Below are 22978 nucleotides of genomic sequence, written 5' to 3' on the forward strand. Positions count from 1 at the left end.
TACATAGGGTTAGTACTGAGACAGACAGCCTCAGAGCCCAACCCTTCTAAGAGATACCCTCTCTGGTTTATCCTCTTACACCGAGCAGAATAAACTGCACATTCTTCTGAAATTGTCCTTGACAAGATAATCACAGAACAGCCATAGCAGTCCTCAACCGGTTTTAGCAGGTTTTCTACAACATCTTAGCACTTCAAGTGACCTATCAGCTCATTAAGTAAAAAATATATCTAAGCACGCTGCCTCTCGGTGGAGACTTAATATGCTAATGAAGGAAAATCGACCTCTTCCTCCATCCCGGAGAATCAAACCCTTGTCTAGAGAAAATGCCTTGTCATCCCCCAAGCTCGGAGCACCTGCGTAAAGATCAATCCTGAATATCCATGATGAATTTGCATTTCCTTGTCTGCTCTCTTTAAAAGCCCACCTCCCCAAGCTCCCTGTGAGCAGTCTTGGAAGCAGCAGTCCAATTGCTCCTTTCCTTGCGCATGAAATAAAGGCGTCTTTCTGATCTTCCATCTCAGCCTCTTATTTATTGGCTGTAACAAGTCACACTGAGCAGAACCTAGGGTTTGCACTCAGCAACATTTCAAGTTGGAACCAACTCAACAGCACCTAACAACAACACATATATAACCTATATTACCTTGCCAGACACATTAGCTGAAATACAATACTGTATGTCTACTGTATCTTGGCTATTTAGTCAATAAAGGTACACTACAGTGCCCCATATAACTTTGCTAAGTGTATAATATGGTGTTCACACAATGTCCAAATCACATAACGTCCTATTTCACAGAACATATCATGGACGTTAAGTGACGTATGACTGTATGATGTACTTCTCCAGGGATTGGTCCCTCCTGATAACTTGTCCAAAGTAAGCGAGACGAAGTCTCACCATTCTCACTTCTAAGGAGCTTTCTGAATGTACTTCTTCCCTACAGATCAGTCCTTTCTTCTGGCAATCCATGGTATGTTCAATATTCTTCGCCAGCACCATAATTCAAAGGTGTCAATTCTTCTTCGGCACATAATCAGAGTAAAATAAACAGAAGCCATTAGTATTAACTGTTACAGTAAAAGCATTTCCAAACACTCTCCCTCGCTTTATCCCTTTGCATAAGTGGCTCATTCAACGTTTACTAAGTCATTCAACAAATATGTATTGAACACTTGCTGTTTACCAGGCACTGATGTCGTCACTGGGAATGGGGATACAGTGGTGAAGAAGACAAAGTCCCTGCTCTCCTTCAAATCTCAGCTTCCCTGTCGTCTCCTTCCAGAACCTTTCTCAGTCTAAGGCACGTCCTCTCCTCCACTACCACCATGATATCACTCCTTCACATCACTATGCCTTATTTTATTCAAAAATGCTTATCAATGTCTAAAACTATCTTGTTCATGTTCCATAAAGATAGGGACCACATCTTCTCACTTACCGCTGTATCCCCTGCACTGCGCCTGGCTCTTACTCAGTGCTCATGCAATTCAATCCAACTTTTAAGAGCAAAATTTCATAAAAGAAAATAACTTCAACAACTCATTTGCTTTTTATCGTTGGTCATGTTGATACGTGAAATTTAAGACGAAAGACTAAAAGAATTGAAATCATCGAATTTGCAAAAGAGAAACTTTTAAAAGGGCCTTTAGAAGCCCAAAAGCCTGAGGTTTATTGGACAAGGACACATGCAAGTCTCAGCCTCTCAGAACCCCATCTTGTCAGTAAAATTGGATATATGATGCCTGCTGTAACAAACTGACTCAGAGGGCTGTCCTACGGCAAAATACAAACACAGCTAGCATTAATATTAGGCCCTATTCTATACAACATGTTTTAACATGCATTTTGCCATGTGAGTCTTACAAAAGCAACTCTGAAGTACAGGAGAGCAGAAGTTATTTTCAAAATCTCTTTTACAGAAGAAGATACTGGTATGTGGAGAGTTCTTCTGACTTTCCTAAGAAACAGAGAGAAGACTGGAGGAGCAGGGCAAGAGGAAGAGAAGCTAACCTGCATGTTAGCAGGACATAATTGTTTATCACGGAGTCCTCCAGTGATGCAAATGGTTAATATGCTCAGCTGCTAACCAAAAAGTTCTATTCTGACACACATGGAGTCACCATGAGTTGGAATTGATTTGACACATGGAGGAAGACAGGTACCATGTACGAATCATCAAACCAAGCAATGCCCCGGGCTACCTACAAGAAAGAAATCTACATGGCCAAAACCTTGATATGGACTTTTAGTCTCCAGAACTGTAAAAAAATAAATTTCTGTTCTTTAAAACCACCCACTTACAGTATTTATGTTACAGCAGCACTAGCTAGCTAAGATACTCATGGTTAGACTACTGTTAAGTGGAGATAACAGTGTACAAGCCCAGTTCCTCTGACTTCAAATCCCACTCTCTCCATTTTTACCATGTTGCTTCCAAGGAAAGAACAAGGGCAAAAAAATTAGTTCAGATAAAGATAAAAATGCTATGCAGAAAGAAATTAAAATCACTTTATTGTTTTTAAACAAAGAAGAACTATCAATTCTTTCTTTTTTCCCAGTTTTAATGAGCCTGGAAGAAATGCATGTGGAGTAACAGGAGAATTAGCTATGAGGAAGAATTTAATAACAGGCACAGCGTTTTAAGCCACTGACAAAGTTATAAAGAATACCTTTAGACTACGGTTTCAAGATGTGACTAAACCCTGACATCAAACCTGCCATCATTCTAGGAGGGTTTGAATGAGAGTTTGTGTAAAGATAGAAAGATGGATATTAATTTGAGGTTTCCAGTTCATGAGATCCTTGATCTTTATTAAATGGAACTATATTTTTAAATTATAAAAGGATAGGTTTTTAAACATTAAGTGAATAATGTAGAAACTTCCCTGACAATCTCCTCACCATCCCCTTTCCCAGAGACAATCATCATTAACAATTTGATATAGAGCGTTCTACACATATTTTGGACATGTTCTCAGGTGGGACCAGTGCCTAGAGAAAAACATCATGCTTGGTAAAGGAGAGGGTCAGCAAAAAAGAGGAAGACCCTCAACGAGATGGATTGACACAGTGGCTGCAACAACGGGTTCAAGCATAACAACAATCATGGGGATGACGCAGGACTGGTCAGTGTTTCGTTCTGTTGTACATAGGGTTGCTATGCATCAGAACCGACTTGATGGCACCTACCGAGAATGCTGTGTTTGTGTATGCATGTATAAACTTTTACCTAAATGTGATCACTTTCTACATGCTGCCCTGTGACCATGTTTTCCACTCAATATGGTAGAAAATGTTGCAGGTCAATAATACACATCTACCTTTGTCTTTTCAATAGCTATATAGTGGATATACCACAATTATTTTCCTTTTCTTTGTTTAAGAACTAATGTAATGACTTTTTCTGATGAAAAATACATTACTCCAGAAAAATACATTATTTTTTTCATTCTCCTGTCCAGTGTCAACCACCCACAGAGTTTTTATTGTTCCTACCAAATAGGTGGGAAAACATTTCTTTATTTCTCAGAAGCTTTGGTCATTTGGTCCACTAGTTCCCTGTATGTATGAGAAATATTGACAATAAATAAATATTCATTTCTAGAGCCAGAAGTTTCCAGGTAAAGGTTATGGTGTCTTCTTTTTCTACAGAACTTGCGTGAAAAATGAAATGTTTATTACATGAGATTCAAAATATCTATCTCATGGCTACAGAAGTGACCACAATATTGCATCATGGCAGTGCTGAGAGCTCTTATAACCAGGTAAAGGAGTTTGGATTTTATCCTTAAGGTAATGGGACTGGGTGGGGCACAGGTACATTTTAAACTGGGCAATAGAATGATCAGATAAATAATATAGAAAGATATTACTGGATGAAGAGAATGGCTTAGAAGGGGGCAAATCCATGGGCAGGGACACCCAGTGTCTCATAAATGAAAAGTCCTTGAAGTGTTAAGCATTGTTATGGAAAAATGACTCTGGCTTTTGATATAATCACTCCTAACAGAAGCATAAATACAAACTCTTGGTCCTTCCTTAAAAGATGTCTCTTGCCCTCAATAAATTGTCAAAGATGTTGACCACCTCCAAGATGGCTCACTTACATTGCTGTTAGCTGGAGGCCTCCATTCCCCACTGGCTGTTGGCAGGAGGCCTCAGTTCCTCACCATGCGGACCCCTCTGTCCATAGAGGTGCTTAAGTGTCCTTGTGACATCAAAGCTAGCTTCTCCCAGAGCAAGCAATCCGAGAGAGGGCAGAGAGGAAGCTGCTTTCAGAAGTTATGCATTGTCCTTTTTGCCATATTCTTTTAGTCAGAAGCACATCACTTAGTGCATCCCACACTCAAGGGGAGAACTAAGCACCATCTCTTGAAGGGAAATGTGTCAAAGAATTCTTGAGCGTATCTTAAAACTGCAACAGGGCATATTTTCCTAGAGCCATTGTAACCAAAAAGTGGGTGACTTTAAAGAACAGGAATTTATTTTCTCACGGTTCTGGAGGCTAAAATTCTAAACCAGGGCCTTGGCCATGTTGATAACTTTTATGAGATTCTCTGTTATGAAGGTTTCTGTTTTCTGCCGGCAATCAATCCTTGGCATTACATGGTGTTCCTTGGTGTCTGTCTTGCTATGTGTTTGTCTCTGTGTCTATCCTGGTCTTTGTATAACTCAAAAGTGATTAAGTTTAGAGTCCACTCTACACTGGTGTGACCTCATCAACATTAAAGAAAAACAGGGTTACATTTCCAAACAGGGTTACATTTATAAGTTCAAGTGCCAGGAATTCAACACTATTTGCGGGGTGGGGGGCACACAATGCAATCTATAACAGTGTGCTTGTTTCTTGAAATTAGACTGAGAAATCATGTTGTTTAACTAGTTTATTGAACCAGTTGGCACTGTAAGGTAGAGACAGAAATCAATTTTATTTTGTATATCACCTCTGTCTTTTTTAAAACTTCTATATTAAGTCATTTACTCTCCCATGGATGGAATCTCAGGCAGATCTCATAGCTTTCCCAATCTGTTATGGATTGAATTGTGTCTTCCCAAAATATGTGTTGGAATCCTAACCTGTATACTTGTAGGTGTAATCCCATTTGGGAATAGGCATTCTTTGTTACGTTAATGAGTCCATGTCAGTGTAGGGTGTGTCTTAAACCTAATGACTTTTGAGATATAAAAAGAGCAGTTTAAACACAGAGAGAAGCAAGCACAGATTGGGAGAAGAGATCCCTAAGGAACTGAAGAACGCCAGAGCTAAAGGTGTTGAGACAAGGATTTTCACCCAGAGTAGACAGAGAGATAGCCTTCCCCTGGAGCCAGTGCCCTGAATTCAGACTTGTAGCCCCTTAACCATGAGAAAATAAATTTTTGTTCTTTAAAGCCACCCACTTGTGGTATTTCTGTTAAAGCAGCACTAAGAAACTAAGACAAAATCACTCTCAAATAATAAAAGATTACTATATTTCATCGAGAGCCCTGGTGGTGCAGTGGTTAAGAGCTCAGCTGCTAACCAAAAGGACAGCAGTTCAAATCCACCAGCTGCTCCTTGGAAACCCTATGGGAATTCTACTCTGTCCTAAAGGGTCGCTATGAGTTGGAATCAACTCGACAGCACATAATAACAACGTATTTCATCTATTCTAAGATGAGTGTATCTTCTCATTTTAATGTCTCATCTCTGAAATCTGAATTTCAACAGCATCTTCTAATTATAATCGGAAGTCTAGTTTTTTCTTTCCTTTGTTGTTGTTGTTATTGCTAGTTGCCATTGAGTTGATTCCAACTCATGGCAACCCCACATGAGTAGAACTGCTCCATAGGGTTTTCAAGGCTGTTGTAACTCGACCCTACAAATGCCAGTAAATTTCCATTAGTCCTTAAACTAGCCCAAGCCAGATTTGGCCCACCCCACATGCGCAGAAAGGCCAGCTGTGACCACTAATTGACCTCAACAGCGGACACAGCAACAGGTGGAGCAAATCAGAAGGAAAATCATCACTCGGACCCTATTCCAAAGCGAGAGGTCCAACAAGAACCGCATCACTTCCTGTTTCCTGGCCACCTTCTAGAATTTTCCCTCCCCAGTACCACTGTATGGCTGCCATCTTGCTGTCCACATCACATATAAGCCCTACTTCCCCATAGCTCGGGGAGTCAAATCTAAGGAACTGCCTCCCAGCTCCTTGCTCTGTGTATTGCAATTAAGTTACTTTCTCTTTCTCAAAGACCGGTGTCCAGACTATTGGCAAGTCTGAGCATGCCAGACAAGGACCCACTTTCCTGGGTTGGGTAACACTGTGACCTTTCAGAAGCAGATCACCAGGTCATTATTCTGTGGTGCCTCTGTGTGGGTTTAAACTGCCAACCTTTTGGCTAATAGTCAAGTGCTTAACTGTTTATGTCACCCAAGTATATAAAAAAATGGAGAATCTTACAACCAATGGAACCTTAGTCTCTGTGAAATTTAGTAATCTCTTTTGCCAGACACTGAAAAATCTAGTCTAGTATACTAATCAAAACTCCAAAACCCATTGCTGTCGAGTTGATTCTGACTCATAGCAGCCTTATAGGACAGGGTAGAACTGACCCATAGAGTTTCCAAGGAGCAGCTGGTGGATTCGAACTGCCTACCTTTTGATTAGCAGATGAGCTCTTAACCACTGTGCAACCAGGGGTCCATCAGAACTCCATTCTCATCAAATTTAAAACTTCTCTCTCTGAGCTCTGTCCAACTTAAGGCTTGAAAGCCTGCAATGAGAGAAAATGGCGGAGATTAGATTCACCTCTATTTCTCTTTCCACCTTCCCCTTCACTCCTTAGCTAATGCTTTGGGACCTTTCAGGGACTGGAGTGAGGAGAGTGAGAAGAGGTGAGGGTTGTTAAAAGTATTTAACAGTACAGTTATACTCTGGTGTATATGCCCTCTCTGTGAGGAATGTTCTAAATGTTGTTTCTTTCTTTCATGGAGTGGTTTTCTGGCTTTTTCAGAGACTACCTCATCACTGGGGATCTCTTGCCTACAGTTCCTTCTGCGTACACTATGACTCCTCCAGATGGTCACTTACAACTTCCCCTTTTGCCATTGGTTTCTTGTGGTCCAACCTCCTACTGGGTTCAGTCTTCTTAAGTAGTCCTATTCAAAACAACCCAATATTCCCTCTGTGGGTTCACTGTCTCATGGGAAATTCAAGTATCCTTTGTTATGGCAGACACTAGAAGTGGTGGATTCCAACAGAGCCAATTCTCCTCACATTGCTCCAATCAGCAGAGGTCAGGCCACACACAGACTCTCACCTTTAGACTTGGTAGTTGTGAGTCAGTTACTAATCCTTGCCTCCCTCCCAACTTCAAGGAACACATGGCTAACTCTCCAAATGGTTTCCTTGAAGTATCCTCACTGGGACTGAGAAGACTATCTTATTAATTGCATCTTGGAATGGTCGGGCTTAGGCAATCTCACCTCTGTTTCAGGTTTTATCTTTAACTTGAAGGCAAGCATACTCACACATAAAAAAAAATTTTTTTTTAAGTTTCATTTAGTAAATTGATTCATTTCCTACTTTTATCCCAAAAATGCTGAGAAGTTGCTCATAATAAAAGATATAACAATAAGGTGAACTATAGTGACTGACATTTACTTTGTGTCAGGTCATTTAAATTATATCCTGTTGATGCACTGAGGACAAAATATCACTAATGTAGCATGCCTGGAAAAAAAAAACCATGACCTGAATCTAGTTATGAGGAAATAGCAGTCAAATCCAAACTGAAAGGCATTGTGCAAAACAAAATTTCTACAAAAATGGCAATGTCTTGAGTGAAAAAGGAAGGCTGAGGAACTGTTACAGATTAAAGAAGACGACAGATACATAACAACTAAATGCAATGCATGATACTGGATTGGATCCTGGATCAAGGCGGGAAGAATTCTATACAAAATAAATGAAAAAAATTTAATATTGACTCTAAATCAGAAAATAGTGGTGAATCCATGTTAAATTTCCTAAATTTTATCATACTGTGTTTATAAGAGAATGCCTTTGTTCTTAGGAAATAATAAAGTATTTAGGAACAAAGGACATGATATCTAAAAGTTACTCCCAATGGTTCAGAAAAAAAAAATATATATATATATATACATATATCTGGACCTGGGTTGACAGGAGACAGAGAGAACAAATGTGGCAAAATGTAAACAATTGGCGAATCTGAGTAATGTATTTATGGGAGCTCTAGTAACTCTTCTGAAAGGTTGAAATTATTTCAAAATAAAAGTTTAAAAAATATATCTCCTGTGTTCTTCACAACCCTCAAAAGTTTGCATGATTTTGCTCATTTTACAAAAGAAAGAAACTAATGTTCAGCTATAACTGCCTAAGGTCATGCCCTTAACAAATTTAACCACCAAATGTCTACACTCTTTCCATTAAACTGTGTTGTTTCTCGGTGACAAAGGACTACGTATGGAAAATAAAGACCAAGGAGAAATATAAAACAGTTATAGGAACCATCAGCATAATTGCTGTGAATCAGCCGCCTGGACAAAAATTAAAGAAGAGTAGATTACTTAAAGATCCCTGGGTGGTACAAACACTTTGTGCTCAGCTGTTAACCAAAAGGTTGGCAGTTCAAACCCACCCAGTGACTCTGAGAAATAAAGACCTGGTGCTCTGCTTCCGTAACGATGACAGCCAAGAAAACCCCATGGAGTTCAGTTCTGCTCTGTAACACATGAGGTTGCCATGAGTTTGAATCGACTCAATGGCAACGGGTTTTGGTTTCAGATTACTTAACACATCAGAAAAGCAAGCACAAAAAAGTTCCTCAAGAATAACTTGCTTTGATTTTGGTACTAAATTCTAGAATAAATTACTTATGTAACATTTTATGTGAGGTGGTTCAGTGGTAGAATTCTCACCTTCCACGTGGGAGACTGAGATTCAATTCTTGGCCAATGCACCTCAAGTGCAGCCACCACCCATCAGTGGAGGCTTGCATGTTGCTATGATGCTGAACAGGTTTCAGTGGAACTTCCAGACTAAGAAATACCAGGAGGAAAGGCCTGGAGAAATACTTTTAAAAATAAGCCAGTGAAAATACTATGTAATAACCATGCAACCCCATGCTTGGGATGAGTCAGGGGCTGACTTGACAGCAGCTAACAACAACGTTTTTCATAGGAGACTCTAAATGATACAATCGACAAAGGCCACAGACATTGGGACTGAGTTGAGGAAGCTGACATTGTGTACATCCAAAAAGTGATAATAATACAGCAAAAACTGTGAGAGCCAGAACTCAATGGGACTGCCTTGTTTTTCCGAGTCTCACAGGTTTTCAGCCTTCAACGGTGTGGTCTTACCACTTTTCTATCTTCTCTATTAGTGCAATATATTTGAGTTTTCCTTCTCTGACAGGTTTCTGCCTTACACAGAGTCCATCTTTCACAGGTTTTACTGTAGTTTATTTATTACTGAATGGGATTATAAGAGCACAGCTTTTGTGGTGTATTTCACCAGTATGTGATTGTTACTAGTCTTGAAGTCACTAAATTATGTTCCCTTTCTCTTTTTCTTTCCTCCTTTCTTAGTCTTTCTTTCCTGATTTCTTTTGCCTAACATTATGTTCATATAATTAATTCATGCTGCTATTCATTCACTTGCTGTTCATTCACTTGTTTAGTGCTCAATTGTATGGATACATCAAAATTTATTTGTCCACTCTACTGTTGATGGACATTTGGATTGCTTATAGTTTGGGGTTATTAAAAACAATGCCACTATGAGCATTCTTGGACTTATTTTTTGGTGCAAACAAGCTCACATTTCTATGATATATACCCAGGAAAAGAACTGCTGAGCCATAGGGTAATATATTCAATTTTAGAAAATATGTGGTACTATTTTCCAAAGTACTTGTACACTCTAATCAGCAGTGTATGATAGCTCTTATTACGCCCTATCCTTTCCAAAGCTAAGAGCTGTCCGTATCTTTAATTTTAATCATTCTTGTGACTATGCAGTGGTATTTCATTATGGTTTTAATTTGAATTCCCCTTATGACTAAAAAGGTTGAGCATCTTTTCGATATTATTGGGCTTTTGGATATCCTCTTTAAATGCCTTGCTTAAGTCTCTTGTCCTTTTTGAATTAAGTTGTCTTTTTCTAATTGATTATTATATGAGTTCCTTACATATTCCAGATACAAGCCCTTTGCAGTTAGATGTGTTGCTAATATCTTCTGTGACTAGCCTTTTCACTCTTTCAGTAGTATCTTTTGATAAACAGAAGTTCTTAATTTTATTGTAGTCAAATTTACCAAACTTTTTCTTCCTTCTCTCTGTCTCTGTGTGTGTGTCTTGTTGAGAAATTTTTCCCTACATCAAGGTCTTGAAGATATTTTCCTATGTGATCTTCTAGAATGCTATTTTTGCCTTTCACATTTAGATCTACAGCTTACCTGGAATTGATATTTGTGTATGGTGAGAGGTAGTGGTCAACTTTTATTTTTCCGTATGGATACATAGCACATACATAGCACACACTGAAAAGACAATCCTTTCCTCACTGCTCTGGAGTGCCAACTTCTTTGTGTAAATCAAGCGTATGTATAGGCCTGGGCTTTTTTCTGGGTTCTCTATTCTGTTCTTCTGTCTTTATACCAACACTACACATTCTTGATTATTTTCACTTTAAAATAAGTCTTGATATCCTGAGGGCAAAACCTCCCTCCTTGTTCTTCGTAAGTTCGTTTTTTTGTTTCTGAATAGTTTATAAAATACATAATACAATTGATTTTTAAAATATTGACCTGTATTAGTTATCTATTGCTGCTTAACAAATTATCCCCAAAGATGGTGGCTTAAAACAGCAATAATCTTCCTTTTTCCCCCTCTCAAAGTTTCTCTGGATTAGGAAGACAAGAATTCATAGAGCAGGGCATAGTGAGGGCAGCTTGTCTCTGTTCTATGATGCCAGAGCCTCAGCTGGTAGACTCAAAGGCTGGGGACAGGAATTATCTGAAGGTCACTTCATTCTCACATCTGGTCACGAATGCTAGTTGTCAGCATGGAGCCTAGCTGAGGCTGTGGGCTATGACACCCACATGTGGCCTCTCCATGTAACCTGAACTTCCTCACAAAGTGCTAACTGGGTTCCAAGGGCAACCAACCCGAGTGAGAGCCAGAAAGAAGCTAACGTTTATAACCTAGCCTCAGAAGTCCCACAGAATCACTTCTGCTGCATTCTCATGGTTGAGGCAGTTAGTTTTCAAAGTTCTTCTCTCAATACGAAAGTGTCAATGTAAGAAGAGTGTCTTAGTCATCTAGTGCTGCTCCAACAGAAATACCGCAAGTGGATGGTTTTAACAGAGAAATTTATTCTCTCACAGTCCAGTAGGCTACAAGTCCAAATTCAGGGCATCAGCTCCAGGGGAACACTTTCTCTCCTGGCTCTGGAGGAAAGTCCATGTCATCAGTCTTCCTCTGGTCTGGGAGCTTCTCTGCCCAGGAACCTCAGGTCCAAAGGACGTGCTCTGCTCCCAGCACTGCTTTCTTGGTGGTATGAGGTTCCCATGTGTCTCTGCTCGCTTCTCTCTTTTGTATCTCAAAAGAGATTGCATTAAGACACTGATCTGGTCAACCTCATCAGTATAACCTCATCACAGTGATAGAATTTACAACACATGAGAAGATCACATATACTCTCATCATAAGGGTAGAGTTTACAACACATAAGGAAATCGCATCAGATAACATAATCATACAATACTGGGAATCATGACCTAGCCAAAGTGCTACACACATTTTTGGGGGGACACAATTCAATCCATGACAAAGAGTTTGTGCGATGGAACATATACTGGTGTGGTCAACTTTGGAAAATATAATCTGCCACAGACCTTGCATCCAGCAACTCATTCTAATCATTTATCTATAGATTATTTTAGATTTTCTGCATACACTATCATAGCATTTGTGAAGAATGACAATTTTGTTTCCTATCTTCTAATCCTTATGCCCTTGTTTATATTTTTTGGCTTATTACATTGACTAGCACTGCTTATAAAGTGTGGAATAGAAATGGTGATGGGGGCATCCATATTTTATTCTTGATCTCATAGGGACACCAGGCAACATTTTAAGATTAAGGATGATCTTTGCTACAGTTTTATTACTTTTTGTTTTTTTAATAGGCACCCTTCATCAGATGAAGGAAGATCCCCTTCTACTCATAGTTTTCGGGGAGTTTAGTTTTGTTTTGATTTTGGTTTTTTGAATCATGAGTGGATGTTGAATTCTGTCAGATAGGTTTTTTTGGATCTATTGAGATTATCATGTAATTTTTAATTTTTGTTCTGAATTTCATTTGGTTGCTTTTCAAATTAATCATCTTGCATTTCTAAAATAAACACGACTTGGTGGGGATCCATTAGGCTTTTTCTATATTGCTGGTTTTTGTTTGCTTTTTTTAAAAAAAAAAACTTACTGCATTTATATAAAAGGAAATTAGCCTGGGGTTTTTCCTTTCTTGTAATATCCCTATTAGATTTTGCTATCAATATTATGCTAATTTCATCAAATGAGTTGGGATTGTTAGCCTGTTTCTGTTCTCTCAAAGAGCTTCTGTAAACTTCACATTATTTCTTCTTTAAACATTTAGTAGGATTTGCCATTGAAGCCATTAGGGGCTGAAGTATTCTTCGTGGGAAGACTTTTAATGACAAATTCAATTTCTTAGTGGTTACACAATTAATTAGATTTTTCATTTCTTTTAGTATATGGTTTTATACTTGTATTTTGCTAATAATTTATCCTGTCTGTATAAATTTTTAATTTATTAGTAAAAAGCTGTTCATAATATCCTCATCTGAGCTTTTAATGCCTCAAGGTTCTTTATTGATGTCACCTTTTTCTTTTCTGATATTGATCATTTGTGTTCTAGTTTTTCTTTCTCAGGTTCCTCAAATGTATTAATTATAACAGTCTTCACAAAAACAACTTTTGACTTTGTTGATCTTTTCTATTATGTTTTCTATTTCATTAATTTCTCCTTATTTTATTTTTTCTTTCATTCTACTTTCTTTAGCTATAATTTGCTGATTTTTTTTTTTAATTTCTTGAGACGGATGCTGGGTTTATTTATTTTGAGAGTTTCTTTTCTAATGTATGCATTTAAGTCCATAAAATTTCTCCCAAACACTACTTGAACTACATCCCATAAGCTTTCATATGTGGTATTTTCATTATCATTAGTCCAAAGATTTGCTACTTTACATTGTGATTGTTTTTACTTCACCTGTGGGTATTTAGAAGGGTATTTCTTAATTTACAAACATGTGGAGGTTTTCTAGTTACCATTTTGTAACTGATTTTTTTGCTTTAATTCCACTTTGATTATAGAATATCTTGTGATTTCAGTACTTTGAATCTTGCTTTATGGCCCAGGATAAAGTCAATTCTTAAATACTCTTTTATGTGTGCTTGAAAAGAATTGTGGTATTTTATATCTGTCCACTAGGTCAATTTTGTTAACTATGTTTTTCAAAAGGTCTGTAATCATACTGTTTTTTGGTTGGGTTTTGTTTTGTTGTTGTTTCTTTTAGAGTTTGGGTGTTTTTGTTGTTGTTACTGATTTTTTGTTTTGTTTTATTTCTTTTGTATACTTGTAACAGTTACTGAAAGATGTATGTTAAATTCTCAAGGGACGACTGTAGATTTGTTTATTTCTCCTTGCAATTTTATTATTTTTTATTATATATTATTAATATCTATCTTATTACTTGTATGTTGTTGTTAGGTTGTTAGGTTCTGTTAAGTCGGTTATGACTCATAGCAACACTATGCACAACAGAACAAAACACTGCCCAGTTCTTCGCCATCCGGAAAATTGTTGCTATGTTTGCATTCATTGTCGTAGCCACTGCGTCAATCCATGTTGTTGAAGGTCTTCCCCTTCTTCTCTGATCCTCTACTTCACCAAGCATGATGTCCTTCTCCAGGGACTGGTACCTCCTGAAAACATGTTCAAAGTATGTGACACAAAGTCTCGCCATCCTCACTTCTAAGGAGTATTCTGGCTGTACTTCATCCAAGACAGATTTGTTCATTCTTCTGGGTGTCCATGGTATATTCAATTTTCTTCACCAACACCACAATTCAAAGGCATCAATTCTTCTTGGGTCTTACTTATTCATTGTCTAGCTTTCACATACATATGAGGCAATTGAAAATACCCTGGCTTGGGTCAGGAGCACCTTAGTCCTCAAAGTGACATCTCTGCTTTTTAACACTTTAAAGAAATCTTTTGCAGCAGATTCACCCAATGCAATATGTCGTTTGATTTCTTGACTGGTGCTTCCATGGGTGTTGGTTGTAGATCCAAATAAAATGAAATCCTTAACAACTTCAATCTTTTCTCCATTTATCATGATGTTGCTTAGTGGTCCAGTTGTAAGGATTTTTGTTTTCTTCATGTTGAGATGTAATCCATACTGAAGGCTGTGGTCTTTGGTCTTCATCAGTAAGTGCTTCAAGTACTCTTCACTTTCAGCAAGTAAGGTTGTGTCATCTGCATACTGCAGGTTGTTGATGAGTCTTCCTTCAATCCTGATGCCTAATTCTTCTTCATATAGTCTAGGTTCTCAGATTATTTACTCAGTATACAGATTGAGTAAGTATGGTGAAAGGATACAACCCTGACGCATACCTTTCCTGATTTTAAACCATGCAGTATCCCCTTGTACTGTTTGAATGACTGCCTTTTGGTCAATGTACAGGGTTCCCTATGAGCACAATTAAAGGTTCTGGAATTCCTTATCCATAATTTGTTATTATCTACACAGTCAAATGCCTTTGCATAGTCAATAAAACACAAGTAAACATCTTTTTGGTATTCTCTGCTTTCAACTAAGCTCCATCTGACATCAGCAATGATATCCCTCATTCCATGGCCTCTTCTGAATCTGCCTTGAATTTCTGGCAGTTCCCTGTTGATGTACCGTTACAACCGTTTTTGAATTATCTTAAGCAAAACTTTACGTCCACGTGATATTAATGACATTGTTCAATAATTTCCTCATTCTGTTGAATCACCTTTCTTTGGAATGGGCAGGTATATGCAGCTCTCCAAGTAGGTTGGCCAGGTAGTTGTCTTCCAAACTTTTTGTCATAGACGAGTGAGCACCTCCAGCGCTACATTCATTTGTTGAAACATCTCAATTGGTATTCCATCATTTCATGGAGCCTTGTTTTTTGCCAACACCTTCAGTGCAGCTTGGACTTCTTCCTTTAATACCATCAGTCCTTAATCGTATGCTAACTCCTGAAATGGTTGAACATTTCAACCATTTTGGTACAGTGACTCTGTATATTCCTTCCATCTTCCCTTGATGCTTCCTGCATCATTCAATATCTTGTCCATAGAATCCTTCAGTATTGCAACTTGAATTTTTATTTCAGTTCTTTCAGCTTGCGAAATGCCAAGCCTGTTCTTCCCTTTTGGTTTTCTAATTCCAGATCTTTGCATATGTCATTACAATACTTTAATCTTCTGGAGCTGCCCTTTAAAATCTGTTTAGCTTATTTACATCATTATGTCTTGCATTTGCTTTAGCTACTCTACATTCAACAGCAAGGTTCAGAGTCTCTTCTGACATCCATTTTGGCCTTTTCTTTCTTTCCTGTCTTTTTAAGGATCTTTCGTTTTCTTAATGTATGATGTCTTTGATGTCATCCCACAACTCGTCTGGTCTTCAGTCATTAGTGTTCAATGTGTCAACTGTATTCTTGAGATGGTCTCTAAATTCAGGTGGAATATACTTTCAAGGTCATTTTTTGGCTCTCATGGACTTGTTCTAATTTTCATCAGCTTCACCTTGAACTTGCATATGAGCAATTGATGGTCTGTTCTGCAGTCAGCTCCTGGCCTTGTTCTGACTGATGATATTGAGCTTTTCCATCGTCTCTTTCCACAGATGTAGTCAATTTGATTCCTGTGTATTCCACCCAGCGAGATCGACATGTATAGTCACCGTTTATGTTATTGAAAAAGGTATTTGCAAGGAATAAGTCGTTGGTCTTGCAAAATTCTATCATATGATCTCCGGGATCATTTCCATAACCAAGGCCATATTTTCCAACTACCAATCCTTCTTTGTTTCCAACTTTCCCATTCCAATTACCAGTAATTATCAATGCATCTTGATTGCATGTTTGATCTATTTCAGACTGCAGAAGTTGGTAAAAATCTTCAGTTAACTCATCTTTGGCATTAGTGGTTGGTGCATAAATTTGAATAAGTCATATTAACTCATCTTCGTAATAGGTGAAAGGATATTATCCTATCATTGACGGGATTGTACTTCAGGATAGATCTTGAAATGTTCTTTTCGACAATGAATACAATGCCATTCCTCTTCAATTTCCCAGCACAGTAGACCATGTGATTGTCCAATTCAAAATGGCCAGTACAAGTCCATTTCAGGTCACTAATGCCTAGGATATCAATCTTCATTTCCCATTTCATTTTTGACAACTTCCAATTTTCCTTGATTCATACTTCATACATTCCACATTCCAATTATTAATGGATGTTTGCAGCTGTTTCTTCAAATTTTGAGTCATGCCACATCATCAAATGAAAGCCCCAAAAGTTTTACTCCATCCACGTCATTAAGGTTGACTCTATTTTGAGGAAACAGCTCTTCCCCAGTGGTATTTTGAGTGTCTTCCAACCTGAAGGGATCATCTTCTGGCACTGTATCAGGCAATGTTCTGCTATAATTCATAACGTTTTCACTGGCCTGTTTTTTTTGTTGTTGTTGTTGTTTTATAAATAGATCACCAGGTCCTTCTTCCTAGTTTGTCTTATCCTGGAAGCTCCATTGAAACCCATCCACCATGGCTGACCCTACTGGTGTCTGAAGTTCCGGCAGCATAGCTTCCAGCATCGCAGCAATATGAAAGCCACCACAGTTCAACAAACTGACAGACAAGTGGATTAGGTGTATACAAATTTAAAATGACTATTTCTTCATCGTTAAATGAAAGTTTTATCATTGGGCATGTTCCTTTATTCTAACTTTAAGTCCACTTTTTCTAACTAATATTGCTATACCAGATTTCTTTTAGTTATTTACCTGTTAGGCCTGCTTCCATCCTTATACTTTCAATCCTTCTGTATCTTCACATTTTATATTTTATCCTCTTATTTTATATTATCTCATGTGTAAACGTCCTATATTTAGTTTTTTTCTTAATCCAGTCTAATAATCTCTGTCTTTATTAGCACATTCAGTCCATTTTTATCTAACATTCTTGCTGGCCAATTTGGGTTTTAAATCTACACTCGTATTATTTGCTTTCTAATTGTCATGCCTCTTCCATGTTCTTTTCTTTGCCATCCTTTTGATTTATTATTTCTCATTATTTTCTTTTTCCCCATGTATCCATCAGGGTCCAATCAGAAAACAGAAACCACAGTCATTTGAACAGGGAAAGGAAAGTTTAATACACAGGATTATTAACTATAATGGCATTGGAGTAAAGGGAGATTATTTAATAAGGGGTTAAAACAATTCTAAGGAATACAAGAATAGCAGATACCGGAAGCAGACACTACTTCTATGTTTGAGCCAGAGCAACCGGTAAGCAATAAATGTGGAGACCACTCTACCAGACCAAGATTCAAACCTCATTTGAGAGGACACAGCAATGGTACACTGAATGGTGAAGATGTTCACTCAGATCCTACTGACAGAACTCGCTGGGAAGCCTCCCTCTGGGATAAGGATGAAGCCATGAACTCACTCGGATGCCATCAATGGAGGTGATGCATTGGAAAACTGCACTCTGGGGTGGCAAGGCAAGCTGAGCAGGAGAAGGTGCTGCATGGAAGATCTGTGTGCTACAGGAGTCTGCCAAACAGGGCACACCAGAACCACGTAGAAGAAGCCCCTTCCTCCTCCAGTGTCCCTTCAGTGCCCTCTACAGATGAAGCTCAACATCGTGCCAGCTGGCAAGGCAGAAATGTTCAGTATCTTAAACAGGGCAATAAAAGCTTCATTTGGAGTTGAGAGGAATAGATGGACAACTCACACACTCTCTAACAGTGTCTTACTATTTTACTGTCTGGTGACACGGTGATTAAGAGCTTGGCTGCTAACTAAAAGGTCAGCAGTTTGAATCCGCCAGCCACTCCCTGGAAACCCCATGGGGCAGTTCTACTCTGTGCCATAGGGTCACTATGAGTCGGAATCGACTCAACCTCAATGGTTTCGGCTTTTTTACTTTGTTTTGTTTTAGTGATTACCCTAGAAATTACAACAGGCATACTTGAATTATGAAAGTTATAATATTACTTGATACTTTTACCCTCTCCTAGCACAGAGCAAGATCTTAGAACAGTTTAATTCCATTAACCCCATTCTGACTTACATACTAGTACGTTATGCATTTTAATTCTCTAGAAAGTACACATTTGTGCATAATCATGATGATTTTCTTAGGATAAGGTCTTAGAAGTGAAATTCCTATGTTGAAGTATATAAAAAATTCTCAGGTTTTTGATACATACCACCATATCTGTCTCCAGAAATTACAAATCTACACACCCACTAGCAGTTGTAAGAGTCTCTATTTACTACCTTGACATCACTGATTAGTATCATTTTTTAAATATTTTATCATCATTGATGAAAATGGTATCTCGGTATTTTAATTTTCATTTCACCAGTTGTTTAAGACATTATGAATTTGTATTCATACAAATTGATCACCTGTCTTTCTTTTTGTTCCCCGCCCCCCCCCCCCGGTGGTGTATTTGTGTTTGAATAAACTACGCTCCTGTCTTTTGCCCATTTTTAAAATTTATCCCTCGTATTTTGTTGATCAATGATGAACTTAAGGTCAACGATAAATAACATCCTCCTCTTTCCCTCTGGAATCCTAAAGCTAGAGAGAAAATAGGCAAAGACTCAATGATGAAATCAAACTATCAGCTTTCTTACTAATAAACATAATTTGGGGATGGCAGCTTGGACCAAAGTTCAAATGGATTTCCTAATACTGTGCTCCTTAATTAATCAGACTTACCACTAGTCCCTTTGAGTCACAGCCATTTATTGTGGGTCTCTTTCTTCAGGAGACAGTGTTTCCCCCATTAAGCTTGTCATGTGGAAGGGAAAAGACCAGAATACCCTGACTCTGGTGGTTGGCAGAGCCAAAAAAGAAAGCCAGAAGGGCAGAAAACACACATGCTCACAGGGCCCTCAGCTAGCCAAATGGCAACTTTGTAGAAAGAGATACCTCCTCTGGGTGGATCCAGACCTTGGAGCACAGGACTTGGAGACTCTACAACACTTTTGTTGGAATCAGCCCTTTCTTCCAGATAAACCTAGCTCTCTTCCAGGACACAAGATCTGGCAAGCTCAGCAGAGTTTCATCCCCCACTCACAGCTCAGAAGAGCAGCCCTATATATATCATTCTTTCTCCCAATCTCACTAAAGGGATGAATAGGGTAGAATTTGGGGTGGAAGTTTACATCCTTTTTCTAGTAAATAGTTGGACATTCTATTTTAGTGGCCAACGTAGGCATTCAGGGAGAAGAAGAAAATGATCCCCTATAAAAGAGATCTTGGTACACTAAAGATAATGATTCATCGCCCATTTTACAAATTTTTTTTTTGTTGTTCTGGTTTATCATTGCCTTCCAATTTTTATGTCATTTTTTAAATACACATATGTTAGATACTTAGTATTTTAACAGAACACTCAAAGACAACAAAGAATTCTTTAGAATACAAGACAAAATCTATTAACATTTTCAGTTTAATAAAGCAACTCTGTTTTGTTTTAAACTACATGCATACTGTGCCAATTTTGCTTCAGAATCGTTTTGGAATATCAGATTTACACATAAACAGATACCTCTAATTTTGCTGCATCCCAACCAGTAACATGTTTAACTGTAACAATATATTTTATCATCTGTATTATATCAGTTCTGCTTCATAGCTCTGTTTTCTAAGAAAGTACAAGACTTTGACCTCATTTACAAGAAATTCTCCAAACCCTTTGATCTTCTCTGATACTTCTTTTTAAAGGAAACTATATCTTTTGCATACTCTCCTAGAGTACAGAATATTTTTATAGACTGTCAATACTTCTCTTAAGAAATTGTCAATTTTCATTAATCATGGAAAGTGTAACTTCTCTTTTCACATGTTACCTACACTTCGGTAGAAAGGCCAAGCCCACCTCTTATTTTGAGCTGTTTAGGTCATATAGGTTTAAGTATGCCTATTAAAAGTAGCATATAGTTGGATTTTGTGTTTAGTGCCCAGCCTGGGAATCTTTGTCTCGTAATAGAAACATTTGGAGCATTCATATTAACTATACTAAGTGATATGTCTGCTGTAACTACTATTATCTTATACTGTCTATTTTTATACTTCTTACAGTTTCCCTTCTTTATAATCTTATCTTTTGCTGCATTGACTTTTATTAGATTCTTCTTCTTTCTCTAGCAATTTATTAGTTATGTCTTATTTTTTCCTATTATCACCTTTACATAAAATAATTATAATAAATACATTCGAACCTAAATTTCTAAATACTGTATTTTTACACAAATAACGTGTGCCTTCTATGTTTGTTTGCCAACCGCTCCCTCCTCCCCTCCAGGTATTTTCATGTGTTATACTAACTATTTTACAGTAACATGTAAAAAAAACTGGCATAGAGACAGTCATGAAAATACCTTGCAGGAGGAGAGAACGGTTGGCAAACAAAGCTAGAAGGTGCACGTTATTTGCATAAAAATTTGTAATGATTTCCATCTGTGAAATGATAACCTCTCTCCGCCTATCTTACCAATTTTAATTGGGTTTTCTAATCCAAGTGATTATTCTATTTCTTCTTACATTATGTATCTTGTCTTCTAAGAAATATTGTTTGCATTTTCATTGTTTTATAATCATAGTAACAACTCTAAAATGTACTGGCTTCACTGCTTACTGGTTTTTATTTTATACCATTCTTCCTATTCTTAGGTTCTTAATTTTGATTTATTTCTCAGCCTACTGACCCACGGTAAGTGTTCAGTTGCTAACCAAAAGGTCAGCAGTTCGAACCCACCAGCCACTCCTTGGAAACTCTATGGGGCAGTTCTATTCTGTCCTATAGGGTCGCTATGAGTCAGAATCTACTTGACTGCAATGGGTTTTTGCTTCAATGAGTTACTGACCCACGAGAACACTTACTATCCCTCAAACAGGCTCTATACTCCCTCTGCTCACACCACTTTCTCAGGCTTCCATGCCCTCCATTTGATGATATCCTACTTCCTTCTCTGGGCTCCCTGAGGACATCCATGGTGCATGTTCCCATTGTGGAACTTGCTTCATTCTGTGCATGTATCATTAGAGTTTAAACTCTTTGAGAGGCACTACTTTCTCTGTCATCTCTGTTTTCTTTCCAGCATGCTGCACAGATTCTGGAAGTCACTGCTGAAAAAAGAAAACTCGTTGAATTATTGAATATTTGATCATTGGGAACACAGCAGTACTTTTGTGTGCCATGTGGTAATGCTGAACTTGCAAATAGGAACACAGAGGAGAAAGGGTTGAATTATATCAGAAATGGAGCTATCAACCCCCTTGAGGAGCCATTTATCTGATACATCAAAGTCACACTTTCCAGAGTGAAGCACAAAGAGAAGAAGGTTAAGCACCAAACATGAGCTATGCCCACAGTTAATTGGCAGAAAGATGGAAGGGAAAGCTTGAGGAAGGAGGTGGGTAGCAGGATAAATCAGCACAGTGAAACCTAAGGGAGAAGGAGTTCAAAATGGTGGAACTGGTCAACAGTGTCTAATACTGAAGATGAATCAAGAAAGATAAGAACAAAAACAAGGTCCTGAGATGTTGGTAATCTTAATTTCCACCTACATGGTTGTCTTCTCTGTGCTTTTCAGTTGTGCTTAGAAATTATGAATATTTAGATGAACAAAAAACTGCTCAGTATGGGTACTTGCTAAGATAGGTCAATTAGTATATTTGAAAATTCAATATAGTCACGAGTATGGAATTTAAAAGTTAATCTGGCATTTCAATCTCTCTCTATTTCAATCCCCATAAAAGTTGCTTTAATAAATTAAACATTCCATTCTTATTCCTTATAGGGTAAAAGTCTAATCATCTTTAATGGTAAAAGTCTAGTCACCAAAACTAAAAGAATGATATCAGTTAAAATATTACGGGAGAGTTCATCACCTATTTGTGTTTAACCACAGCCTGCTGCTTCAGTAAAAGACTACTGAAGATTTAGAAAACCCCATGGAATCATATTCTAGCCATACAGTGAGGCAAGAATATCACTCAATTATACTCCAAATTGTAGGGGCACGTGATTAAAGGGAACCTACTTTTGGGCGGAAAACTATTTTTAGCAACTTTCCAAGGGTAAAGGGACTCTTTCGACATTCTAGAATGCGACACCGCATTTTTTTGCAAATAACACGCCCAAACCTATAACCTGGCAGAAATGATGAAATTAAGTAAAACAGTTCTGGCATAGCCCATGCATGTCTCGTGACATTTCCAGAAGTGAATTGCGGCCTCATTCATTTACCCTCACATATTACAAGTAAATCATATCATTCTTTTCATATTCTTTTGTTTTATTTTCTTTAATTCCCTGCTTGTGTGTATCTAAATAGTCCTAAAATGTTATTTTTTATCATAATTGTATAATAAAGGTATAAGCCATGGCCAAGAAGTCATGGATTGAGTTTGGAAGTCCTCCGGTAATTAGAAAAGAAGCAATCAAAATTGTTTCTGTTAATTTAAGTTGATAATTATAGCGCATTAGCTCAACAGTTGATCTACTGGTAAATACTTTTGAATTAAATTTCAAATAATATAAAATCAATACCTACCTTAGTGACATTTCCATGTGATTAGAA

This window comes from Trichechus manatus, unplaced genomic scaffold (assembly GCF_000243295.1).
Source record: "Trichechus manatus latirostris isolate Lorelei unplaced genomic scaffold, TriManLat1.0 scaffold00021, whole genome shotgun sequence".
In the NCBI taxonomy this organism is placed as follows: domain Eukaryota; kingdom Metazoa; phylum Chordata; class Mammalia; order Sirenia; family Trichechidae; genus Trichechus; species Trichechus manatus.